The following is a 22,604-nucleotide window of genomic DNA, read 5'->3' on the forward strand; positions in this document are numbered from 1 at the left end:
AATCTACCAACTGAGTCAAGTCAACTTACAGAGTCATGAGAAAGAAATCATGGTTATTTCAGGACACACTAAATTTGAGGATGGTTTGTTATATGGATGACAGCTAATGTTAAGATCCACAGATCCTACGAAATTTTATGTACCCAAATCCTGAGGCCTGATGAAGTTTTGAGCTTCTCAAGTTTTAATCTGAAAATAAGTCATGAGGACATACTTTTTTTAAAAAAGATTTATTTATTTATTTATCTCCACTTACCCCCCAGTTGTCTATTCTCTGTGTCTATTTGCGTCGTCTTCTTTGTCTGCTTCTGTTGTTGTCAGCGGCACAGGAATCTGTGTCTTTTTGTTGCGTCATCTTGCTGTGTCAGCTCTCTGTGTATGCAGCACCATTCTTGGGCAGGCTGCACTTTCTTTTGCACTGGGCGGCTCTCCTTATGGGGTGCACTCCTTGCGTGTGGGGCTCCCCTACGCAGGGGACACCCCTGCATGGCACAGCACTCCTTGCGCAAATCAGCACTGTGCATGGGCCAGCTCACCACATGGGTCAAGGAGGCCCAGGGTTTGAACCGCGGACCTCCCACATGGTAGACAGACGCCCTAACCACTGGGCCAAGTCCGCTTCCCATGAGAATATACTTTTAAAAGGTAGGTTCCGATTCAGTAGATCTGGCCTGGTGTTGAGATTCCACATTTTTCATCAGCCCTAAAGTGATGCTGATGCTGCTGATCCACGGACTGCTTCTTGAGTAACAAGGCTACTCCTCAGCCTCCAGGAAGTTTCATCTTAAGCCGCCTTAGAAAACCCCAGACTTTCCCCACATACATACAAGGAAAAACCATCCTGAGAAAAGAATTCCAGTCACATAAGGTTGAGAAACATCACCTACTATATTCTGCTACTGGAAATTCACAATGTAAATTAGCTAGTGAATAGCACCTACCACTTCTGTGGTAAAGAAACCTGTTTAACACTATTTAGCACAATATTTTCTAAGTGTATTAGATTACATCTATTAACACCTTAAAGAATGAGTGTTCTGTGGAATATACCTGGAGAAGCATGGGACCAAATGGTTGATTTTATTTTGAATCAGTTTAGCAGGTTTCTCATTGTTCCTCAATAATGAATTCTTTTTTATTTATTTATTTTTAAAGAAGCTTTAGGTTACAGAAAAGTTACCTTGAAAATATAGGGGGAAGTGAATTTGGCCCAATGGATAGGGCATCTGCCTACCACATGGGAGGTCCGCAATTCAAACCCCGGGCCTCCTTGACCCATGTGGAGTTGGCCCATGTGCAGTGCTGATGCGTGCAAGGAGTGCCGTGCCAACCAAGGGTGCCTCCCGTGTAGGGGAGCCCCACATGCAAGGAGTGTGCCCCGTAAGGAGAGCCGCCCAGCGCAAAAGCAAGTGCAGCCTGCTCAGGAATTGCGCTGCAAACACGGAGAGCTGACAAAAGATGACGCAACAAAAAGAAACACAGATTCCTGTGCCGCTGACAACAGAAGTGGACAAAAAGAAGAACACACAGCAAAACAACACAGAGAACAGACAGCTGGGGCGGGGGGGGCGATGGGGGGGGCGCTTGGGGAAGGGGAGAGAAATAAATAAAAATAAATCTTAAAAAAAAAAAGAAAATATAGGGGATTTCCATATACCCCATTCCCTCTCCCTCTTGCATTTTCCCATATTAATAACATCTTACATGAATGTGGTACATTTGTTACAATTGATGAACAAATATTAAAACATTGCTACTAACCATGGTCTATAATTTACATTATGGTTTACACTTATACTGTATAATTTTATAGGTTTTGAAAAAATGTGTAATGGTCTGTATCCATCATTGCAAAATCATGCAAAACAGTTTCAGTGCCCTAAAAATGACTTTGTTCCAATTATCTTTCCCTCCCCTTTCCCTCAGAAGCTCTGGTAACAAATATCTTTATATCAATGTTACAAGTTCTTCTGTTTCTACAATAATACGTTTACTTTAGTCCATGGTTGCATTCCCCACCCCCCCTTATGTTTGTTCATTCCTCAATCTTGAGGATTTGGCGATGGTGATGCCTGCTTTGCTTCAGATTGAAGAGGGCTTAGATCTTATGGGGCAGGTGGAAGGGACTGTTTTGCTTGCAGTTGTAGATATTGTCTGATTTTTGGATCGGGGGTTGTCCATCATCATCATTTTGTTAGTTGTCCTGGGCAAGCCTGATGAATAATGAAGTCTTATGTCACACAGTTTTACAATCTGGAAGTTCCCTCTGCCCACCCCCCCAGCACCCCCCCTTAAATCTAACCTAATTCCCTATTCCTTGCTGTAATAAGAAATTTCCATTCATTTTTCATGAAGATGGAGAACAGAACAGCACTGTGTCACCTATTATTTCTCCCTTTTTATACTTGGAGTTCTCCCCTCCTTGTCAAGGTCCTTTTTTTTTTTTTTTTTTTTTTTTTTTTTTTTTTTTTAATTTTTTTATTTTTTATTGACTTAGTAATAATATTACATTAAAAATATATATGTGAGGTCCCATTCAACCCCACCCCCCCACCCCTCCTCTCCCCCCCCCCAACAACACTTGTCAAGGTCCTTGATCTTCCAGTTCTTTTCATTTTTCTTCCCCTTTCCCAGCATTTCATTGCCCTTTTCCCAGTACCACCACTTAACTAGCAGGTAAGCTTGGATTAGTTTCTTGATATCCCCATTTGCATAAGACCTGTAAGTCCCAGTCACTCAATAAATATCACCTGCCATTTTCATTGTTCTGGGTCTAAGTCCAGTCTTTTATTACTCCAACCTCTAGCATTAGGGGTATGTGTATTACACTGAGGCTGGGGAGGAAAGGAAAAGATTGGGGGACACATGGCTGATAGAAATTCATCTAATTCAAGAGTCTGATTTGAACTGCTATTCTTAGCCTCCTTCACACAAAATCTTTTTCCCAGTACTGCTGAGAAACTTCAGAAAGTTCAGGCTAAACTTAGAAATCTGAATTTGTATCTCTGGAAGTCCACCCACACCTCATCTCTGGAAGCTGTTCTTTGGACTGACACTGGCATTTTAAGGGTTATCTGCTATTTTTACATTTTTATTATCTCTTTCCTGAAACAAGTCAGAAATTGTCTCCCTACAACTAGACTCAATACTGGTAGATTCTGCATCAAAACATGACTCTGAACAATATCACCTCTATGATCGGTTTCTTTATTTCAGAGACTACCTGTAAATGGGATTGAATTCCTTCACCTTCCGGGTCCTCATCTGCTCAAGAGAGAGCAGGCAGCTTCTCATCCATATTAAAAACCTCTGGCACTTTCGCTGGCTTCTCTCCCCTGCCATTTGTAGACCCTACTAATAGCATCCCACAGTAAGTCTTCACTCCTAGAGAAGGTTGCCACGGTAACTCAAGCCGTCCTTAGTTCTCTCTTCCTTATCCTCAAAAGGAAGTAGAAAAAAACCTGCTGGGTTTTGTTTGCCTTCTATCCTAATGTGGCGAATTAATGTGTATACATGTGATGTAGTTATTATTGTATTTCTTTGTGGGCAGCAATTGCTGTCCTTCACACAGGCTAGAACCAAAATCCCACCCAGAAGATAGAAGTACTTTTGGTCTTTCTTTTTTTTAAATAAACTTTTAATTTTGAAATTTCTACACTTAAGTTGCAACTTAAGGAGATTGCAAAAATAATACAAAACCCATACAGAGAACTCCAACATATGCCCCCTGACATCCAGACCAGTTTTTAACATTTTGCCACATTTACTGTATCATTCTATCTGCCTAGTTATTCCGCTATTTTCTAAACATTTTAAAGTAGATTGTATATATGATGTTCCTTGAACACTTAATGCTTCCACTTACTTTTCCTAATACAAGGATATTCACTTATATAACCACTGTAAGTATAGTAATCAAGTTCTTGAAATTTAATATTGATACAAAGCTTGCTGGGAAGCGGACTTGGCCCGATGGATAGGTCGTCCGCCTACCACATGGGAGGTCCGTGGTTCAAACCCCGGGCCTCCTTGACCCGTGTGGAGCTGGCCCATGCGCAGTGTTGATGCGTGCAAGGAGTGCCGTGCCATGCAGAGGTGTCCCCATGTAGGGGAGCCCCACGTGCAAGGAGTGCGCCCTGTATGGAGAGCCGCCCAGTGAGAAAGAAAGTGCAGCCTGCCCAGGAATGGTGCTGCACACACGGAGAGCTGACACAAGATGATGCAACAAAAAGAAACACAGATTCCCAGTGCCACTGATAAGGATAGAAGCGGTCACAGAAGAACACACCGTGAATGGACACAGAGAGCAGACAACTGGGGGGGGAAGGGGATAGAAATAAAAAAAGTAAAAAATTTAAAAAAAGTAAAGCTTGCTGTCTATATTCCAACTTTTTCATATATGATTTTTGGTCTTTGTGCTATACTTGAATACAGCAGCTCAACTTTCCAAGGCTGGTATTTCCATTTAACTTAGAGATAAAAGAAAGCTGATAATAATAACAGCTAAGAATCAGTCTTACTAATGTGCCAGGCACAGTGCCAACTAAACATTTTTCATATAATCTCACCTAAACATCCATTTGTATTCCTATTTTACAGACGATATGTGAAGGACATTAGGATGAATACAGGTAAAATAACTTGCCCTAGGACACAGAGCTGGCCAGTGGAAGAGCAGAGGTTCAAACTAGGTCTGGGTTTTCCAAAGCCACACTTCTGTCCACTATGAGTATAAGCATTGCTGGGAAGGCCAGCTCTTTCTGTTCTGGGGCACAGTACAGTCGTGAAATTGGTAGGTATGCCAGGCTCCCCTGAGGTAATTTAGTCCATTTCCCTGCACCTGAATAGCATACCCCACAGTCATTCCAGTAAAATGCTATTGCTTCTATTTTTAAACAATTGCAAGTAAGTCATTCAACAGCCAAGCCTGGCATATCTGTGTTGGGGTTTTGTGACCTTGAGTCAGGAAGCTTAAGCTTGAAATCTCTATTTGCAAGTGAGAAAATCTTTCTGTTGAAAATTGAACCAATGTTATTTTTAGTTTAGTTTCTCAAGGCTAGGAAATGAATCCAGAGAGTGGAGGGCAACATGGTGCTAGTCTTAGGACTGTTATAGCTCCAATGACAGTGTTTATTACCAGCCTCATTACAATATTTATTTTGCCTGTTACATGAATTGTCAAGTAAAAAGTGGCAATAATTTTGGTTTTAATGTGTTTTAGTTCTTTGTTTTTTCGGTCTTGTCTCCATCAGGATCACCCAGGAGCTCATTATAAAGGCAGAAGGTCAGGCCCTACCCCAACCCTATGGAATCAGAATGTGTATTTTAGCAACAGAGCTATTTGTGTGCACATTAAAGTTTGAGAGACGCTGTTTTACGAAACTTCAGCCTTGGGCGTGGAGTACAGAATGGCCTAATTTTCAGAGTTTGAATGCTGGCTGCACCTGGGGGACTTGAGAACATACTAAGGCCTGGATTCTATTCCTCCAGATTCTGAATTAATTTATGTGGGATAGAGTCTAGGTGTATCGGTATGTTTGTCTGGGTGTGTTGGGTGTGTTTGGGTGTGTATGAAGAGTTCTGTGGGTGATTCTAATGTGCAGTCGGGGCTCAGAACAATCTCCCAAAGGAAAAGCAGAATCCTAGCTCTGAGTCACTGTATATCCGTGCAAGGGATAAGAACAGAGGCTGTCTCAGCTGGGCTCTCTAACCAAGGTGGCATGGATGTAGACAAGACTAAAGGAGGAACAACAGAATAAATATGAAAGCAAATAGTCAAGCAAGCCCTATCATGTATCGATATTTATTTGGGGAGTGAGGGGAAGGCAGTGAAAAGGAAGCTATGGGGACTATGTTCAGAGAGAGTCAGGGTTAGAAAAATTCATCATTATTCTTCCAACTCAGTGGAGGGAGTGTTCATGATGAAGATGCAATGTCTTTCTCCCAAGATTGTAACATACTTCATTTAGAATATAGGCTTGCTTTAGGGTTGCCACAAATAGCAAATAAAAATACAAGCTACTCAGTAAAATTTGAATTTTAGATGAAAAAAGAAACTTTTAAGCTATAAGTATGTCCAATAAACATACTTATATTGGGACATACTTATATTACAAAATTATTGTTCATCTGAAACCCAAATTTAACTGTGCCTCTGTATTTCATCTAACAACCTTAACCTGTTTAGAACAGAAAATCCCAACCAATGCTCCAGGACACCAAGGTAAATCAAATAGATGCCCTCAGCAAATTGTGATGGTGAGCAGATCTGTGCATGTGTGCATGTGTGTGTGTGTGTGTTGGATGGGTGATGAGGGGTAGGGATGCTTGTCATTGGTTCACCTCTATTATGGATGAATTAGCACCAACAGCCCCATTAGCAAAGTAGTTTTTAAAAAGTTAGGTGGGCGGGAAGCCAGGGCTACTTTAATTTCTATTTTGGGAAATCAATGCAAGTACTGTGATTTAAGAAACAGACAAGAAAGGCTAGTAAAGGGGTTGGTATGGCCCCATGCAAATCCAATAATGAAATTTCAATTCACCATCTTTGTAAGAAAATTATGTTTCAATTTGAATCTTGACATAAATGTAAATGTTTACAAAACTGCTAGTTAGATAAATTAAGTGTGTAAAAACAATTAAATAATTTTTTAAAATTTAAAAAAGGAGGGAAAACAGAAGTTTTGATATTAGGAAAATGGAGGAGAATATTTTCCTAATATGTCATGTGAAACTCACCTGTAAGGGACAACCAGCAAGATGGCGGCAGAGTAAGTTGCTCCTAGAGTCAGCCTCTGCTACAGCGCAGTTAATAAACACCCAGAGTTATCTGGCGCTAACTGAAGCACCTGTTTGGGAGCTCCAGGAGACAGAAGAGCATTGTGCAACATTCTTGAAGGAATGGAAGGAGGAGACTGCCCATCTGTAGGGAAGATTTGTAAGTCGACATCCATGCCAGAGAGGCTGGTGCCCATCCTCCATTGGAGACACAAGCCACCTCGGGAGCTGTTCTACAGCTGGAATTGAAAGCTCCAATTCCCAAAAATGGGAGAGGAAGAGACAGTTGGGCACCAACTTCGGCTACTGATGAGTAAATTCAGCACGCTAAAGTATAATCCCAAGAACAGCTAAAGTTTGAGCCTGTCCAAGTCAGAAAGAAGCTGGTAGCCATCATCTTATGCTTGCACCTGGCACGACTGAAAATCACAGTGCTGCTAGGGGCTGGTGTCTTTTCATCCAGATCAGATTGCAGGTCTAGCCTAAGCCCCAGCCCCACCTCTGGGAGGGAGGAAGCTGGGGGGACCTGTGCCAGCCTCTCTGGGAAATTACCAGCCAAGCCATGGAGGCTGGTGATCATCTTACTTTGGCAGTGCAAGCTGCCCCAGGAACTATTCTGTGACTGGAATTGGAAGCTCCATTTCCAAAAAAATGGGGAGGAGGAGATGGTTGGCCACCAATTTTGGCTACTGATTAGTAGACTTGGCTGGCTGAAGTATAACTTTAGGAAGAGCTAGGGTATGAATCTGTCCAAGTTGGAAAGAGGCCAGTGGCCACCATTTTGACTCTTCCCCTAGTATGAGGGGAAGCCGGGCTGATGCAAAATCACAGTGATAGTAGGAAACGTTTTTTTTTTTTTTTTACCAGATCGACCTGCAGCCCTAGGCTAGGCTTCAGCACCACTTCTGTCAGTGAGGATGATGGTGGGCCCTGCACCAGCCTAGACAGGTAACTGCAGGTACCTTTGGCTGGCACAGACTGAATAATTAGAAGTCTACTAGGGCAACTGTGGTCATCTTGGACCTGAAATGCATAGATTGTTGCCCACACCTGCAGCTCCATCTCCACCCCAGAAGAGGAGAAAGGGGTGTGAAACTTCGTCAGTTTCTCTGGGTGACTACAGTCAAGGCCTGCAAGACTTGGATTATTCCACACAGCTGTGACTCTCTCCTTACCCCTGGCAAAGGAGAAAGTTGGAAGAAGCTTCATTGGTCCCTGGGGCAATGAGGGCAGCCTGAGCCTCTATAGCTTATAGCACCAACTACATCCTTGGTTCCTACTGCACAACCAGCAAGGGAGAAAGGGCAGGAAGCCCTAAACTAAAGAGAAAAACTGTACCCAGAATAAATACTCTACTAAGCCAGATGCCAAGACACCAACAAAAAATTACAATCCACACCAAGAGTCAGGAAGATATGGCCCAGTAAAAGGAACAAGATAAGCCTCCAGATGACCTAAAGGAGTTAAGACAACTAATCATGGATGTTTAAACAAATCTCCTAAATAAATTCAGTGAGATGACTAAAGAGTTTAAGGATATTAAGAAGACATTGGATGAGCACAAAGAAGAATTTGAAAGCATATATAGAAAAATAGCAGCTCTAATGGAATGAAAGACGCAATAAATGAAATTTAAAAAACATTGGAATCATATAATAGCAGATTTGAGGAGGCAGAAGAAAGGATTGCTGAGTTTGAAGAAATGGCCTCTGAAAGTGAACATACAAAAGAACAGATGAAGAAAAGAATGGAAAAAATTGAACAAGGTCTCAGGGAACTAAATGACAGCAAAACAGGCAAACATATATCATGGGTGTCCCAGAAGGAGAAGAGGAGAAAAAAGAGGCAGAAGGAATATTTGAAGAAATAATGGTAGAAAATTTCCCAACTCTATTGAGGGACATAGATATCCATGTCCAAGAAACACAACATGGTCCCATCCAAAAAAACCTGAATATGCCAACTCTGAGACACATACTAATCAGAATGTCAAATGCCAAAGACAGAGAATTCTGAGAACAGCAGGAGAAAAGCAATGTATAACATATAAGGGATGCCTAATAAGATTAGGTGCTGATTTCTCACCAGGAACCATGATATACTTAAGATACTACAAGAGAAAGACTGCCAGCCAAGAATCTTATATCCAGCAAGACTGTCTTTCAAAAATGAGGGCAAGATTAGAATATTCACAGATAAACAGAAACTGAGAGAATTTCTAACCAAGAGACCAGATTTTCAGGAAATACTACTAAAGGGTGTGCTAGAGCCTGAAAAGAAAAGACAGTAGAGAAAGGCCTGGAAGAGAGAATAGAAATGAAGATTATATCAATAAAAGTAACTAAAAATGTCAAAAGAGTGGTAAAAATAAAATATGAAAGATAAAACTCAAATAGGAATAAACTTAACCAATGATGTAAAGCACTTATATTCAGAAAACTGCAACTCAATGTTAAAAGAAATTTAAAAAGGCCTAAGTAACTGGAAGAACATTCCATGCTCACTGATTGGTAGACTAAATATCATTAAGATGTCAATTCTACTCAAATTGATATACAGATTCAATGCAATCCTGATAAATTTCCACCAGCATTTTTTTTTTATTGCAAACACAATTATTAAATTTATTTGAAAGGGTAAGGGGTCCTGAATAGCCAGAAACATCTTAAAAAGGAAAAGCAAATCCTCATCTCCACACTTTAAATCATTTACCTAGCTATAGTGGTGAAAAAAAGCATGGCACTGGCATAAAGACAGACACATAGACTAGTGAACCAAATTGATTGGTTCAGAAACAGAACCTCACATGTATGATCAAGTGATTTTTGACTAGCCTGTCAAATCCACACATCTCAGGCAGAACAGTCTGTTCAAGAAATGGTGCTGCAAGAACTGGATATCCATGGCCAAAAGAAGGGAAGAGGATCCCTATCTCATACCTTATTCAAAAATTAACTCAAAATAGATCAAAAACCTAAAAATAAAAGGAAGAACCATAAAGCTTCTAGAAGAAATTGTAGGAAAATAGCTTCAAGACCTGGTGGTAGGTGGTGGATTCTTAAAGGAGATAACTAGAGGACTGAGATGGACTACTGATGTTTAATATATGTACAATTTTTAATTAGCTTTACTATAAAAGTGTGGAAATGTATAGAGTGGATGGTAACAAATAGTGATTAACAGCTATTTTATATATAAATGTGGATATGGCTGAAAATGATAGTCTAGGATATAAATGCTAATTGACAGAATGCTAGAGAATAATCTAGGAACTGAATAGCACAGTAAACTAAGAGATGGATGAGAATTGTGGTTGATGGTAGAGAGGCAAGAGTGTCCTTTGTGAGCTAGAGTGGATGTGCATCACTACTGCAGGGTGGTGGGAATGTGAAGAAGCATGGGAAAAGTGCAACTGGAGTCACCTATAGACTGTGGTTGGCAGTGATAGTGTGGTATTCTTGCATCCATGCCAGGGATGTGCTGTGTTGATAACGGGGGAGTGTGGAAGGTGTGTGCCAGATGTGCACTATGGATGTGGTAGCAATCAGAAGATATTATCTTATCTGTAACAAATATTCCACCACAGTGTGGTGTGTTGATGGAAGGGTGTTGTTTGGGAGTTCTACACATGTGCATGATTGTTTTATAAGTTTACAACTTCTGTCATAACAAATATATTTAAAAAATAATAGTGGGGTGGGTTGGGGGGAAATTGCACCAAATGTAAGATAATGACTATAATTAGTAGTAAGATTTTGACAGTGTTCTTTCATAGTTTGTAACAAACGTTTCATGACAGCGCAAGATGTTGGTGGAGGGTTGATGTATGGGACATATTATGCATGTCTGCTTTGTAGGTTTTTACTATACACTTATTGTTTATTTATGTTCATATAAAATGATATAAAGATGATAGTAATAGGGTGGGTTGGGGGAAAACACTTTGGTTAGTAGTAATATTTTAACAATGCTCTTTAATCATGAGTTAAAAACGTTTAACAACAATGCAAGGTATTGGTGGTAGGGTGAGTTATGAGAGTCCTGTATGATGTTATGTATGTTAGTTTTGTAAGTTCACAACTATTACTATACACTTATTGTTTATGTATGTTTATGTATGAGTGATATACAATAAATTTTTAAAAATAAAATAAAATAAAAATTAACCTGTAAGTTAAAGACTGAAAAAAATTCAAGAAGGCTTCATACAGAAACTCTTTTTTTTTCATAAGGAATTGATTTTTTATTATAGACGGGATATATGTTTCTTGTAAACTTTTCAAATTGTGCAGGAAGGTATAAAACTGAAAGTAAAAGTATAACAACCCCTCAACATTACCCCAAAAATTTTCCTGTCTTAATTTTCACTGTGCATCCTTCTAGAAAGTTCTTGGACATGGATCAACACTTGTATACATATGCATTTTTTAAAATTTTAAAAGTGAAAACATTTTACACACTGTTCTGCAGTTTGCGCTTACTTTCACTTAATAGTATATCTTAGACATCCTTTCATTCATGCACATATAGCCATACTTACCTTGTTCTTTTTTAACAACTGTATCATAATTTATTCAATTATGAGAGTATTTTCATTTATTATTCATTCAAGAGACATTTAAAAGTACTTTCTCTTTGCAGAGGTTTACATAAATCTTGTCATTCAGGTATCAGTTGCAATATCACTCCTCAGAGAGGCCGTCCCTGTTCCCCCTAGCCAAAGGAGCTCTACCTCCACTCACATCCTCACACTTCCTAACAAATCACTTTATTCAATGCTATATTGAGGAATTTGGATTTTTACTTTAAGCGTTGGGAAACTATGAGAGGCTTTTAGGTTGGAAGTGATAGGTGTATTGTATATTCTAAGTGGGAAATATTGTCAACATGGAAAATATTTGTTGGTGAAAGAAAGGACTGGAGTCAGGAAGAGGCAATTATGAGAGAAGAGATGATGAGGAACTGAACCAGGGCAGGGACCAGGCAGATTTGAAGGAGTGGCCTTGTCAAGTGGAAAAATTAGCTATGATTGATGTCATTCAGCAAAATCTGGGGTCAGCCAACTAAGGACCGTGGATCTGCCTTCTATAGGTAACGAAACATAGCCACACTTATTCTTTTATATATCGTTTGTGGCTGCTTTTGTGTTACAGTGGTAGAATGGAGTAGTTGTGATAGAGGACACATGTCCCACAAAGCCTAAATTATTTACTACCTAGTTCTTTACAGAAAGAAGTTTGCTGATCCCTGATCAAGATTAACAAGTTTAAGTACCCTATAAGAGCTAAGATGTCTATGTATCCTACATTTAGGTATTAAATGCTCAGACTATGTCCTCTTAAAACAGAGCAAGGTTTGTCCCAGTCCTCTGGGGTCCAAGCTCCAGTACACCCATCAACCAGCTGCTGCTCTTTGCCTTGAATTTTGTCCTAAGTCAAGAGGCATAAGACCCTGAAGACCTGGGTCCCTGGCCAAGGACCAAACAGCCAGCCTTTCAAGAACCTTTTTCTGCCTTTACAGAGCCCACCAGAATGCTCCTTTCAGGATGCTGCCTTTTTGTCTTCAGAGCTGCTTGCAACCCAGACGCCTGTCCTGGACTGGACTTCAAAGGACAATTCAAAGTTTTCTGATTTTCCTTAGCAAATAAGAGAATGGGGGTGACATGACACCCTTTCAGAATTCTGAGAGGTCCTCTACATTCACAAGGAGACCTATCTCAAACACCCTCCAAGTGGAAAATCTCTCATTCTCAGCAGATGGTCTCTTACCAGCATCCTTGTTGCTGGGAAACTTGTCATCTGATAGATGTTTCAAAGATTCTTGTTGAAATCTCTTTGGTTCCTTAATCTTAAGGCTATGTCTTCAGATTTTACATTTTAAATGGAAGCTGTGGTTGTGTATACAGAATGGTTTGACATTGTCAACAAGTTAAAAATTCACCAAACCAGCATTCCTCCATTAGTAATAGTGACACAGATTTTCCATTTTAGTGAATGGCCCTAAATTCTTCACTTCAAGGTACTGGGTGGTATGGGAGTTTCCTTGCTGACTTTTCTCAAAATTGTTTTTCCCCTTGACCTACCCACTTGAAAATCATTGCTTGTCTATAAATAGCTCCTACTTATTTCTAGAGTCAAGAGTTTGTTTGTAGATTGTTTACTGGGATGTCATCAGCCAAACTGCAGTGTCAGGCTGCTCAGGGGAAAGCTAATTTCCTCTTGAAAATTGCAGTTCTGAAAGCTGCACATATTTTATCTCCATCACCAAGAGGAACTAATGTACGTGTAGCTTCATGCTGAGTGATATACCAGCAAGCTAAATAAAAAATGATCCTACTCTTGCAACAAAAAATAAATAACATTGGTGTGAACTCTTCCTAACGTGGCATACACAAAATTAACTTTCTGGATTTCTGAGCCATCATCCTTCAATAAGAGGCCTGAGTAACTGCCAATCAGGAGAGGCAAGCCATATGTATTAAGACGCTTTTGGACAGAGAAAAGAAGCAGTATTTTCAAGTAGGTTCCAAATTGAAAATGGCAAGGGCAGATGCTTCAATTTATAGGCAATGATTTGCAAATAAACTGTTTCATGCATAGGTAACTCTAGGTATCTTGCTTCAGGGCATATAGTTCGAGGGCAGCAGTCCTCAACTGGGGTGATTTTATACCCCACCCCACTATCAGGGGACATGTGGCAAAGGTTGGAGACATTTTTGGTTGTCACAACTGAGACAAAGGGAAAGTTTGCTACTGGCTTCTAGTGGGTAGAGGTCAGGGATGCTACTAAATACCCTGCAATGCACAGGAAGCCCCTACAACAAAGAGTTATCTAGTCCAGAACGTCAATAGTGCCAAGACTGAGGAACGTTGCCCTGGAAATTTAGTTCTTTAGTGATGGCTAATGATCCACCTGTGCAGTGCCTGGGTGGCCAGACAATATTACACAAGTATTCATAGTAAAGGACATGTGTTACTTTGGGAGCTTGTCATTGGTAGGAAGTAAATAGTGAGACCCGTGAAATGCATGCTCAGATAAGACTCACTTTGAGGAAGAGGTGGGACTTTAGGACTCCTAAGGGCAACAGGAGAAAAAGTCTGATGAGTAAGTGTTCCTGAGTGAAATGGGCAAAGGGAGGACCTGGTAGCTTGGTGAAGGTGGGGCGTTTTGTACTAGCACATGGATGTCTTCTTGTACCTTGGCCTCAGTCTCGCTCTTGCTCATGGTGTGGGGCTCCCTGAAGCACTGTCTCTGTTGCAGAGGGGTGGAGGATTTCCATCACTTCTGATACTCCCTCTGATAACCTCCTCTTTCTAGCCTCCCTTGTATACAAACTTATAGGAAAGCAGCAACATGCTATTCCCAGGGAAATCCCTGAGCAGCTCTCAGCAAATGAAGACTATTGGAAAATGAGCTTCTAGACACTGATTAAATCCTTTTCCAAAACTAAACAACCTTGTTGACACTGTTTCCATTAAAATCAGGAACTAGATGGATTGCCTGTTATCAATATTATTATTTAATATTTTCTTAAGGATTCCAATTTCATGTAAAAATGAAAACAATTTGTATAAACTTTGGAAAAGAGATAAAATGATTTCTTTTGCTGTACCTGCAATTGAATACTTAGAAAAACAGAGCTTCTAGTGCAAAACCATTAATACTAGAATTAACAGAGTTATGTTGCTGTCTGTAAGATTATTAGCATTTCCCCATACTTGCCATAAGCACCTACGTAAACATAGAGAAAATATTCCCTTCTCAGTAGCAATATAATGTATAGAAGACTTACAAAAACATATTTTCTTCTTGGACAGGAAGTCTTTATATAGTACACAAATTTTATCCAGTTGGAAATGGCTAAATTCTTAAAGGTCATATAGAAGAATAAATGCCCAAGAATAGCTAGAAAAATAGTAATAATGAGGAAGGGAGGTTTGACATGAATTGAATTTGCTTTACCATTTATCAGAACAATTTGTAATCAGACGAATCTGTCACTATCATAGGTATATGGAAATAGACCAGCATAACAGAAGAGCGAATTTAGAAAACAATCTGATTTAATATTCTACAAAGGTAATTCAATGAGAAAAATGATGGATTTTTAAATAAATGGTGCTGGCACAGTGTTTCTTCATATGAAGGAGGATAAAATCAGACCCTATCTTACACCATATACAAAAGTAAAATAAATTTAAGAAGGATTAAAGATGTGGATGCAAAAAATAATACAACAGTTTTCCACTCGAGGAGGTCAGGGTGCAACTTTCATTCATTGTCTCACATCCAGGTTCATCCAACACTAGCTGCCTCTGCACGCCGCCCAAGTTCATTCCCAACAAAAACAAAGTTGTATACCTGAGGTGAACTGGTGGGGAAGTTGGTGGTACATCTGCCCTGGCTCCAGGATCAACTCCATCAGTCTGTCTCCAAAAAAGGTTAGTGATGACATTGCCAAGGCAACTGCTGCCTGAAAAGGTCTAAGGGTAACAGTGAAACTGACCATGCAGAACAGACAGGCCCAGATTGAGGTGGTACCTTCTGCCTCTGCCCTGGCCATCAAAGTCCTTAAGGAACAGCCCAGAGACAGGAAGAAGCAGAAAAATATTAAACACAGTGGAAATATCATTTTTGATGAGCTCCTCAGCATTGCCCGACAGATGCAGCACCAATCTTTAGCCAAAGAACTGTCTGGAACTATTAAAGAGAGTCTGGGGACTGCCCAGTCTTTGGGCTGGTATGTTGATGGCCACCTCCCTCATGTCATTATAGATGACATAACAGTGGTACAACTGAACGCCCAGCTAGTTAAGAACTACAAGAGAAAATATTTCAGTAAAGGATCATTTGACAGCCAAAAAAAAAAAAAGGAATATGACAAAAATATAAGAAAATCTAGGAGACTTGGTGAATAATCTAGGAGTAGAGAATACTTCCTTAACTAAGAGAAGTGAAGTTAAAAGAGACCATAAATAGTGTCAAGAAGCAAATGATAAATATGGGTAAATATAGCTTCGATGTAGAATAAGGACCAAGATTTTGCCTGTAATATTTGACAAGTTCTCATAAATTAATAAGAAAAAGGCAAACCACCCAAAGACAAAAGATATGGAAAAGCAATTTACTAGCAAAAATTCAAAATGGGAACAAATAGCTGAAGAAATACTCATTCTCGCTTGTAGTGACAGAATTGCACAGTAAGGTAGCAAGGAGCTATCTCTTTACTTTAGATAAACTATAATCTGGAAACAATTTCTAAGAGCCAAAATATATATTCCCTTTGAGCCAGCAATCCCTTTCCTAGTCGTTTACTCTGTGAAACAAAAATCAAAATGTGGAGCTCTATCTGTAGACTTTTTTTGCAGCCTAGTTTCTAGCACTAAAAATTCTGGAGACAAGTTGGTGTCCATTAAGATGGGAATAGATAAAAAATCATGGTCCAGTCACTCATAACATATTGTGCAACTTTAAAAGAATGATAGAACTATACCAGTTGATGCAGGTGGATTTCTACAGAGATTGTTGAGTAAGAAATACATGATGATGAAAAGTTTGTATAATATGATTTCCATCATTGTTAAATAAACAATGCCCCCCCCTTAGTATATATATGAGTGCGCATGTGGGCATGGAGGGTGTATTAGTCAGCCAAAGGGGTGCTGATGCAAAATACCAGAAATTGGTTGGTTTTTATAAAGGGTATTTATTTGGGGTAGGAGTTGACAGATACCAGGCCCTAAAGCATAAGTTACTTCCCTCACCAAAGTCTGTTCCCACATGTTGGAGCAAGATGGCTGCCAATGTCTGTGAGAGTTCAGGCTTTCTGGGTTCCTCTGGGCTCAGCTCCTCTGTTTTCTCCACAAGCTCAGCTGCAGACTATCAGGTGAATGGCTCTGTCTCTTTCCCCAGGGCTCCAGCTTAAGACTTCAGCATCAAACTTCAACATCAGAACTCCAACATCAGAAACCCTCAACTCTGTCCTTTGCCATGCTTTTATCTGTGAATCCCCACCCACCAAGGGGTGGGGACTCAATGCCCTAATGACATGCCCAATTAAAGCCCTAATCATAACTCAATCAAGCCCACGTACAGATTAGATTACAAATATAATCCAATATCTATTTTTGGAATTCATAACGATATCAAACTGCTACAGAGGGGAAAAATACAGAAGGATACCTAATAGGTTTTTAACATTGTAGGGGCAAGAGGTGGGGAGGAAGAGGCAAGCAAAATAGAATAAGAGAAAAGTTCCAAAGACCCAATTCCCATATCTATGATGATTCAATGTATAATTTTTCTATAGTTAATATTTAGTTATCTGTGTTTTTATATGTATGAATATATGTGCCAAGTTAACTGGGATGGAAAAACCAAAATTAACGTAAGTAGTAATTGACAGAAAATATGCTAATGCTACCTTGAATTTATGCAGCAGTTTTCTTTAAAATAAGTCTTAGTGCTTTCATGTATACCATTCTTTTTCATCCTCACAACTTCCCTGGGAGACATGACCTTTAAATGTCAAAAACCATTGAGCAGATGTAGCTCAGCAGTTGAGTGCGCTTTGCATGTATGAGGTTCCAGCTTCACTCCCTGGTACCATCTTAAAAAGAAAAAGTGCTTTCTGCCAGGCTGGAGTAATGGATGTCTGGAGTGAGACGCTTGGAGCAGCCTCTTTTCTTCGTTGCATTAAGAGGGTTTAGGGAGCTGGGCTTTGCTGCAGGGCTTTTTCTGCCTGCAAGACTCTGGGTTTCTGGAAGCTCCTTTGTAATTTACCTTATCTTCCAAGCACAATTTACCCTCTTAGATGAAAGGGACAGTTTCAAGTCTTGATCTGGCTGTGGGTTCTGGAACCCTAATCAAGGCTCAAGTGAAAAGGGAACAGTCAAGGAGTAGCCTAACTTACGACTTTCAGGGACTGACACAGCAAGATCACTAAGTGAGATAATTAGTTCTGGACATTTTTTTTTCCTTCAGGAGATATTTTCATGCAAATAGTATCCATGAGCCATTCAACAGGGCACAACAGGGAAAGGGAGTGGGAGTAGGAAAACTTCTGGCTTCCTTGCCAGCTACATGTTTTCCTCACAACTCTGAGTTCAGAGGCTCTGGGAGGACAGAGAAGAAATGACAATGAAACCACACATCCAGTTCAGCCATTTTCTTGAAACCTTCCAATGCCTCCTCAAGCAGCAGCACCAGTAGTGGATATACTGTTCAGAACAATAAAAGTAATGAGGTTTTTCCCTGCAGAGGCTGTGAATGGGTACGAAAATCATGGCTTTGGAATGCAATAGTCAAGGGTAAAATCCTGGTTTTACCATTTGCTGGCTGTGTAATGTAGGGAAAATTATTTAACTTTTCTGAGTTTGAAAACTGAAACCTCCCCAAACTGAGGAAATAATTCTTATTTACTGGATTATTGTGAGGATTAAATAAGATAATGACTATAAAAACATCTAACACAGTGCCTGGCACATAGGGGCTTAACCAGCAGATAGCCTGGGACTTGTGTATTGAAAGCCTGTCACGATTTGGCCCTATGTTTTCTCCATTTCTCCTGTCCTTTCTCTTGTCATTTTTTTTGAATATTTATTGAGTTACTATTATACTGAACCATTGTGTCCTGCAAATCCCGTAGTCTAATAAAGGAGATTGAGAAGTAAACAAATACTCTAGCATGGGTTAATGGCTTTAAATGGAAGTATGTGCAAAGAGCTATGGGAATACATTGCAGGATAACCTCTCAGATGTGCAGTAGCCAGGAAAGGCTTAGTAGACAAAGTGATATTTGAGAATTTACCTGTTTCTGGGGGTGGAGGATAAGTCATAATGGGTATGTGCTGGTATGAAAATTTTTATGAAATCTCTTAGCCATAAAAACTCTAAACTTGGTAATAATCCCTCAGTGCCAGGAAGACTTTTCCCTGGGATGAGAGAAAGCCAAAAGGTAAAAAACCATTGATATTTATGGCTGCCATTTTTGGTTTAAAATTTTAAAATACATGATTTGATGGTGGATTTTGTGCAACTGCTATTTTCCTGTGTTAGCTATAATGTTTTTGATCCAGTAACATTGAAATTTGGAAATATTTCAGCAGTTTGGAGAGATAACTAAATAAGATATTTTAGATCAGAATTGTGATAGCCAACCTCAAAGATGGCCTCAATGATCCCTGTCTGCTGGTATTTGTGCCCCTGTATAGTCTATTCCCACAATGTACCAGGATTGGTTTGTGTGAGCAATAGAATATGGAAGATGGATGTGTCATTTCCAAGATGAAATTATAAAAGTCGGTGCTTCTAGCAAAGTTGTAGGACTCATACTCCCTGATTTCAAAACTTACTACAAAGCTACAATAACCAAAACATTGTGGTATCCTCCCCCACCCCACCTGATATGGGACATGACTCCCAGGGATGAGCCTCCCTGGCACCAAGGAGTTATTGCCAAGTGCTAACCAGCAATGCATATGGAAAAAGACCCTGACCAAAAAAGGCGTAATATTAAATAAAGTAGAGTTTTTATGGCTAAGAGATTTCAAAGTGAGGTGGGAGGTCATTCCAGAGTACACTTATGGATGTCTTAGGCAGATTTCACAAACAGAGCTTCAAACAAAAGTGCTACCAAGGACTCTATTGATATCCAGACACCACAGGAAAGCCACATATCTTCATGAAATCAACATCCCCTCAGTGGGTCCTATCTGAGGAGAGAAGAAAATCTATTTCCCCAAAATAGATGTACCTGTTAAGTACATTTCTCAGAGACTTGAATCTTTGAATTTTTCATATGCCATTTGAGCTCTGAAACCCAGCAGAGTTGCAGACAACTCTTACTCTCCAATTTTTCAGGCTGGACCTAGACAACTAACAAAATGATGATGATGGACCAGTTCCATCCCCAAAACAAGGATTGTCTTCAATTGTAAGCAAAGTAATTCCTTGTCTCTGCCTCATAATATCTATTTCTCTTCCTAGCCTGAAGCAGTCAGAGTGGACATCATCCCCAAAATCTCTTAAGATAGCGGAATGAACAAATATAAGGCAGAAATGTAACCATGGATGAAAGCAGATTTATTGTTATTATAGTTATTATCTTATGTTAATAGAGTATGTTGTAACTTTGATGTAAAAAATAAAAAGTAAAAACAAATAAACAAAAAACAGTATAAAGGTAGGCATAGAGAACAATGGAATAAAATTGAAATAAAGTCCAGAAATCAGTTGGCCAATTGATTTTCAATGAGAGTTCCAAATATATTAAGTGGGGAAAGAATAGTCTCTTCACCAAATGGTGCTGGGAAAACTGGATGGCCACATGCCAAAAAATGGTGGTGGACTCTTACCTTGAATCATATAAAAAATTAACTCAAAATGATCAAGGACTTAAATATAAGAGCCAAAGCCATAAAACTCTAAGAAGATAACAAAAGAACAAATCTTCATGACCTTGGATTTGACAATGGGTTCTTCGAAATTATAGCAAAAGCATGAGCAACGAAAGAAAAAAATAGATAAATTCAGCTTCATCAAAATTAAAACTTTTGTGCATGAAAGGATATTACCACAAAAGTGAAAAGAAAACCTATAGAAGGGAGAAAAATAGTTGCAAATCATATAATTGATAAGGAATTAATATATAGAATATACAAAGAACCTTTATAACTCAACAACAAAAAGACAACCAATTTAAAAATGGACAAAGGACTTAGACATTTTTCCCAAGAGAATATATAAATGGTCAATAAGTACAAGAAAAGATTCTCAACATCATAAGCCATTAGGGAAATAAATGCAAGTCAAAACCATGTGAGAGGGGAATGGATGTAGCTCAAGTGATTGAATGGCTGCTTCCAATGTACAAGGTCCTAGGTTCAATTCCCAGTACCTCTTTAAACGAATACAGTGAGATACCTCTTCAACTCCCAAGTGTGGCTGTTATTTAAAAATCAGAAAATGAATGTTGGCAAGGATACAGAACAATGAGATCCCTCATAGAAGTGTAAAATGGTGATACTACTGTGAAAATGTTTGGTCTTTCCTCAAAAAGTTAAAAATAGAATATATATTATGACTTGAAAATCCTACTCCCAGTAAATATCCAAAGAAAATGAGAATGGGGACTCAGATACTTGTACACCAATGATCATAAGAAGCATTATTCACAATAGCCAAAAGGTGGAAGCTGCCCAAGTGTCTATTGACAGACGGATTTATGAACAAATGCAGTACAGATACACAATGGAATATTACTGGCTGTAAGGAGAAATGAAGTTCTGAGTTATGCTGCAACATGGTAGGACCCGGAAAATAGTACGCTAAGTGAAATGTGATACAAAGGACAAATACTGTATGAATTCACATATATGAAATACCTAGAAATAAAGAATTTTGTGGAGACAGAAAGTAGGTTCAAGTTTACCAGGGGATGAGGAGAGGGGAAAGGGGGAGTTGGTGCTTAATGGGTAAGAGTGTTTGTAAATTTTTGAATAAAATTATTTTTCAAAAGTCTGTGACTTCTTTTTTTGGGCTCATTTTCTCTCTCTGTCCCTATGTCACTTGCTCTAGGGAAAGCTAACTGCCAAGTTATGAGGACCTTCAGGCAGCTTTTGAAGAGGTCCCGTGTGGTGAGGAGCTGAGGTCTGCCAACAATCATAGGAGGGAGTCTGGAAACACCTTCGGCCATCAAGCCTCAGATGGCTGCAGCTCTGGGTGACAGCTTGATTGCAACCTCGTGAGAGATGCTGAGCCACAACTACCCAGCTAAACATCTCTTAGATTCCTGACCCATAGAAGCTGTGGGATAATAAATATTTGCTGACTAAGTTTTGGGATGAATTTGTTATGCAGAAATAGATATTTGTTTTCAATTCTTCACCACTCTCTGCATCAATGGCCTTTGCTGCATTATATTACAATTTTTCCTATTAGGGATAGACCATATTTCCCTGCCCCACTGATGTTGAACTTAGCCATGTAACTTGCTTGGCCAATGGAATGTGGGCAAAATTCCAGAGGGAACGCACATTAACAAAGCCACTTCAGCTAAATTGCAGGCCTGGGGCCTGATAATAAATTATTGTTGTTTCAGACCACTGAGTTTAGAGTGATTATTACACAGAATTAAAGTGGCAATAGATGATTCATACTGTCCTCTTAGACATGTCAGGAGAAAAGGAGACATGAAGATGTGCTTGATGAAACTGGAAATTCATTTGAAGGGCCTTGAGTACCAAGCTCCATAGTTCAGATTTTATTCTATAGGGCAGCCATGGCAATTCATTTTAGGAAGAACACTTTGGTGGCAGTGTAGAGAAAAAATTAAAAAGGGTGTTTTAGTTTGCCAGGGCTATGAAAAATACCACACAATGGTGTGGCTTAAAAACATACAAATTTATTGTCTTACCATTTTATGGTCTAGAAGGCCAAAATCAAAGCATCAGCAAGGCCAGGTTTCTCCCCTCAAGTCTGTTGCCTTCTGGTGCTGGTTCACTGTGATCCTTGGGGTTTCTTGACTTGCATCTCTGCCTCCTGTCACAGGTGATCTCTTTCTCTTTTTATCTGCTCTTTCAGTTTCCACTGTCTTCCAGCTCCTCACTTCTTGCTGTGGTCTTCTCTTTTTTATAAGGTCTCAAGAAGTAAGGATTAAGGCCTACCCTGATTCAGTTTGGCCCATGCCTTAACTAATAATACACCTTCAAAGGGTCCAATTTACATTAATGAGTTCACAGCCACAGAGTATGGATTAAGAACATGACTTTTCTTGATTCAATTTATCACAAAGGGCAAGACTAGAGTCAGAAGCCAAGGAAGAAAAC

At 39.5% G+C, this 22,604-nt stretch overlaps 1 pseudogene; it reads left to right on the top strand.

Annotated features, from left to right (window-relative positions):
* LOC101442968 (large ribosomal subunit protein uL11-like) overlaps positions 1 to 15,592 on the top strand; it is a 57,660-nt pseudogene extending 42,068 nt beyond the window's left edge.
* Positions 15,593 to 22,604: the final 7,012 nt, after the last annotated feature.

Source organism: Dasypus novemcinctus, chromosome 3 (assembly GCF_030445035.2).
Source record: "Dasypus novemcinctus isolate mDasNov1 chromosome 3, mDasNov1.1.hap2, whole genome shotgun sequence".
NCBI classification, from domain to species: domain Eukaryota; kingdom Metazoa; phylum Chordata; class Mammalia; order Cingulata; family Dasypodidae; genus Dasypus; species Dasypus novemcinctus.